This window comes from Notolepis coatsorum, assembly GCF_963971535.1.
Source record: "Notolepis coatsorum genome assembly, chromosome: 16".
In the NCBI taxonomy this organism is placed as follows: domain Eukaryota; kingdom Metazoa; phylum Chordata; class Actinopteri; order Aulopiformes; family Paralepididae; genus Notolepis; species Notolepis coatsorum.
This window is the reverse complement of record NC_140180.1, coordinates 57,947,303-57,952,713: the sequence shown is the minus strand read 5'-3', so window position 1 is coordinate 57,952,713 and position 5,411 is coordinate 57,947,303. Positions and strand designations below refer to the sequence as shown.

Sequence of the window (5,411 nt, the reverse complement as noted above, 5' to 3'; positions counted from 1 at the left end):
GGCCGGGGAAGCCCGCACTGTGTGCCTCAAAAGGTTTCGAGCCCCCCTGCTGACAACACTTAAGTTGACAGACGTAACACCAGGCTCAACCAACACAGTTCAAGGTGTGGGAGCCGCTTGACAGCACAACATTCTCACGGACAGACCCAGGCTCAGCCATCAACTGGGTGTCAGCCCCTGTCTCCATGAGAAGCGAAGAATGGGGCCGCATACGCTTCAATGAAGGTTCGCGGCCCGCAGCCAAAGGAGAATGCTCAGAGCCCCGCCTCTGGGGATACCAGAGAGAGGATTGAACGGGGAGCGGGCTGCTCGCGGCAAAATGACGACGGAGTGGTTTACCAACACCGAAATCACCCAAAATGGCCGATCCCTCGGCCGCCAAGACTGTCGGCCTCGCGATACCCTGTCGATTCTCCAACCAGGGCACCACTGGCGGGGGAAACATGGCCGCCTGTCGAGGGCCCCGTCATCGCCGCTGACGAGGCCGTGCTCTCTCTTCTTCTGGCTGCGCGGTGTGAGGCGGTGTAGGGCCTAGGACAATACCGCCCGCGCTCCAGCAGAAGACCAAAATCCCCTGCGGAGAGGGGAACCCTGAGCGGTTATAGCTTGCGGCTGGGTCAAAGCTAATAACGTCAACATCCTCGACGGAGTGGTTTACCAACACCGTGCGCGATGTGTCGACGTCGGCCGGCCCTCAAGGCCCCTCCACCAGACACCATCTCGCCAGGCCGACCCATGGTGTCGGCCGGGCGGGGCATTGTTTCAATATATCAAAAACAAAGGACTGACGTTAACATGGAGCACCAGTGGTGATTGCAAACAGCACCCTCCACTGTGGTGTGGACCATGAAAAGGTTAAATGAATAAAAAGAGCTAAACCACAAAAACTGTAGAATGAGCAAACCCATACACACAAAGTTTAAGGGGAGACGGACCAGACCCGTCTTCATTCAAAATATTCACAACAGAACACCAGCCCTAGTTTAGCCCATTTACCAAAAAAGGTAAACAAAGCCCCCCCCCCCGCACTACTCCCCCAGTATACCGATTGACCGTCAGTATGAATGGTTTGAGAGGAGAGAAAGCTGTAGCAAGACAGACCTTCTCATAGCAGAGTGACAAAATGAAACAATAGCCCCCTACACAGGGCCGCCCCAGGAGATGGGGGGCCTCGCGTCTAAAAACGCACAGGGCCTCACACTTCTCCCAAGCGGCCCTGCCCTTATACTACTGCAGCCTAACGCCAGGCAATGTGGAACCCAAGACAACAATTGCCTGTGCACAGACACGCAACATGTTTACCATGTCGGCTGGACCCATAGCCCCACTACCCGACGCCAACCCAGATGGGAACACCGTTCAACAAACCCCGCCGGAACACAAGGTAATACCTGGCTAGAACCTAGCCACGACCTACCCCGTTGTCAACCCATTTACCCGAAAAAGGTAAATAGAACTCAAAACCCCACAACAGCTACCGACTGACCTTCATTGATGAACCGGGCAAGAGGCGGGAGAGTGACAACATCTCACGGCGGAGACATTAAAACAGCATAGCAATTAGCAGTAGTGATAGCATGCGGCAGTAGCGATAGCATGTTAGCATAGCTTTAGATGTTTTAGCAGCACGCCCAAGACAGCTTGGAAACCGTTCCCTGCAGAGAACGTTCACCAAACCATCTTGCCCCTGGCGCCAACACACAACAAGGTTGTGTTAACAACACAAACCAGCATTACTAACACTAATACCCATGCCTGAAGACACAGGGCCTACCTGAGTACAAGCTGGCCCGACAGCCAGCCTTGTACAGCTGAACCTCGATGTGCAGTCATCAACGAGGAACATCACAGGCCCGTCGTGTCGCCGAAAACATGCGTCGAAGATGCCAGGGGCCAGCAACCTCCGGTAAGCTTCCAACATTATTAATCTTCCTTAATCTTTTACATTCCGCTAGCTCGCATGGTGCAAAGCATCCAGTGCGCTGGGACGAAAATAGAGGAAGGGTGTGTCATGACCAGAGTCATGATTATATGGGTGGTGCCACCATAAGGGGCGGGGCCCCATACAGGTGGGGTGCATGTGTTTTTGTTCGTGGGAGATACATTAGGTATCACAGGCGATATAGAGTATCTCGTAAGGCTCAGAGCGGGAGCGATGCCATACGAAATATAACTGGTAATGCAGGAAAGGCCTCCATCACTGCTCTTGCCATCTACACACCAACACACACAATCACACTTGTCATCTATTCTGCGCTACATCGTTTTTGCCAATAAAATTAATAAATTGAATTGATATTTCAATAAAAAGGATCAAACTATTAATAACTAATACTTGTAATGAGGTAATTAACACAACTTGAAGAATGTACATGACAAACTGCTGTGTCAACAACCAGCCCTCATCACTTTTCCCCTAAAAAATAAACTGAAAATTGATAATTTAGAAATGAATGACTTATCTTTTAACATCATTGACTATTTTATTCTTTAAACTTGTATAATAATCAAGCGACTGAAATAAATATAAGAATATATATATATGTAGCAGAAGCATAAATATTACATATAGTTAAAGTAAAAAACGATGTTACCATGGTAACTATGACCCCACAGCTACTGCCATCACGTTGAACTGGATGGTTCATGGTTGCTCCTCTCCATTTGACAGTCCCCCAGTCCTCCTTGCCATAGCAGGTCCTCCTCATCTTGAAGTAATCCCTTTGTAAAACACATTGTGGAATAGTCTCTAATGTAACTCCCAACAGACACATGTAGAATACAAATCTTTAAATATTGTGTAAAATAAAAACACTCCATTCGAACAATATGGACACTGGAAAATATTGTAGGTTACCTTGCTTACTGAGCTACTTCATTTAGAATTGTGTACACAGATACTAAGGGCGGGATAAGGAAATATCATTTAAAAAACAGCTGAGACCACCGAGCACAAAATAAATGCTTCAGTGGTGTGGGTTTGGGAACTTCTGTTAACATACTTATACATGTTTACTTAAACACAAAATATAATTCTAAGATCACTTAATATCTAATTTGCTGACTTACCGTACTCTTTTCGCAGCATTTTCCGAGTCTGCTTGCTCTTTGGTATTTGCCGCTGGATCCACCAAAAATACTGATCCTATGGCAGGAAATACGTACTAAAAAAAAGTGATGTTATTTCAAAACAGCATCGAACATTATATACATATTTAAATGAAAGGGATTTCTGAATGAAAACAATCACTAACCAGCAACTTCCAGTGTGTTTCGTCAACATTTACAAAGGCGATCACAGCTTGATAATCATTAAAGTTGATCTATAACAGCAATACAAATACTTTTAAGTTCTCTTAGGAATATGATGCCTTATTTTATTAAAAATAAATCATGGTGTTTCAATTTGTATATTAAATTACAAAATAGAAAACCCAAAGTACTATAACACAAAATGTACACATGCAAGTAAGCCATTTCACAGACAAATTTGGCTCTACAAGGTGTGGATAAGTAAAAGGCATGAAAACACACATTACCTTTCGCAAGCCGTGCCGATTGAGCTGGGTTCGTGGTCCAAAAAGTATAATACCTGCTGTGTAATGATTCAGTATATAAATTGTGTTTCCAGTGTTGAACTGGTTGGCATACAGGTGGAATAGGCCCTCAATAACCTAAATCCAACAATTGAGATGAAGACAGAAAAAAAATACAGCGGATTAAACGCTAATAAAATATATAATACAATTACATACTAATTTTTTTTTTTTTACTGTGGGTAATATTGTTTTAACCACAAAATACCTCGCCCGTTAGCCACTTGTGAGGTCTCAGAGTGCGTAGCTCACTGTGGTGGATCAAGAAATTGTCCCCTCTAGAATGGGAGGGGAGCACAGCAACTATACAACTTCAGTGGTCTTCCTTTTCCACATTGATGTCAGCTGCAGAAACAAATTAACAACTTGTTAAGTTAAAAAAAATCAGTCTTACTATATTTATGATAAATTATCCAAAACTCTACATAATTAATATTCAGATAAAAGGGAAAATTTAAGTTTAAACATATTAACTGTAAAATTGTATATTCTAAAACAGACATATTAAGTTATGACCAGTAAACAAAGTGATTCAGAATACATAGAAAAATGTATATGTAATACTGTCTATCCTCATGTATTTTATCACTGAACATATACTTAAAGTCCATGTAAGAAAAATAAAATAAAATGACCAATTAGCCAATGACATCTTTGTTGCAAGTCAATATCTAAATGCAATTTTGTAAATTATGTTATCAATTATGAGAATGATTCTTACCTGCTCTTCTTTGTCTTGAGATAGTTTGGGTGATACAAGTATCTCTTCTTCTGATGAATCCAGATTCACATTTTCTCTTGAAAACAGCAGGGGTGGTGCATCTTCCACTACACTGACACTGGACAAGTCGGCTCCGTCTGTATCACACTGTACACATAAAGGCAGAATAGCATCTACTGTAAGTACAATGTCAGTATATTAAAAATGATGCAGTCGAATTGTAGTATCATCCCTGCATTAATGTTATTAATCTAAAAAATACATTATTCCTTTTTTTCTTGTGATCAAATTTTTTTTATTTTCCATTTTTCAAACATGAAACATCACAACTCACAACACAATAATAACAATAATACGTAAAAGACATCCAAAACATAAACTAACCAAAATGATTAGACAATAAATTAGACAGAATATACATTTGCATACATATCCAGTTCAAATAAGCTGTCACAAAGTATAAGGCTTCCTGAGCCCCCTCCATCCCCAGGCCCGGCAGCCGCGAACCCCAACCATGAAGGACCCGGAGTCTGGCGCCCCCACGGGCCAAAGCACCACGCCACTTTAATGCTTCAACCCGCAGAGACCCCCAACCACGACCCCCCCCCCCCCCCAGTCAGAGCCCACGGCCACCAGACCCACAGCCAAAGGGGGGTCCCGAAAATATACATAATTAAAATTACAAGAGAAGAGAAAAAAAATAATAATAATAACAATAATAATAAAAAAAAAACAAAAAACAAAAAAACACAAGTGGACAATGGCACTCGCTCGGTCTGCCCCCCCCCCCCCCCCCCCCCCCCCACTCACCCCCGGACCTCAACGTGAGTTAAATACATTATATACAATAGATTATCTAGCAATTGAACGTTATATGCGCTCTTTTTTTTTATCCACTTTTTCTCCTATTTTCTATATTTTTCTCCCATCCCAATTTTCGTATCATCCAATTCACCCTCCCCTGTCACGAACGCTGTTTCTTGCCTCCCACAAGCCGGCTGCAATGTGGACTAAGTCATACATAGCACAAGTCCCCTCCGGTACTTGAGGTAACAGCAGTCGCATCTTTTCACCTGCGCAGCTCGATCTCTCAG

The 5,411-nt window shown here is 43.3% G+C and overlaps 1 long non-coding RNA gene across 1 annotated transcript; it reads right to left on the bottom strand.

Moving 5' to 3' along the window:
* Positions 1 to 2,174: 2,174 nt before the first annotated feature.
* LOC311242693 lies at positions 2,175 to 3,140 on the bottom strand. The gene is made up of 3 exons (XR_014620630.1): positions 3,070 to 3,140; positions 2,595 to 2,721; positions 2,175 to 2,213 (listed from the first exon to the last, which is right to left on the bottom strand). It is a non-coding gene; the product is annotated as an uncharacterized lncRNA (long non-coding RNA).
* Between the last annotated feature and the right edge of the window lie 2,271 nt (positions 3,141 to 5,411).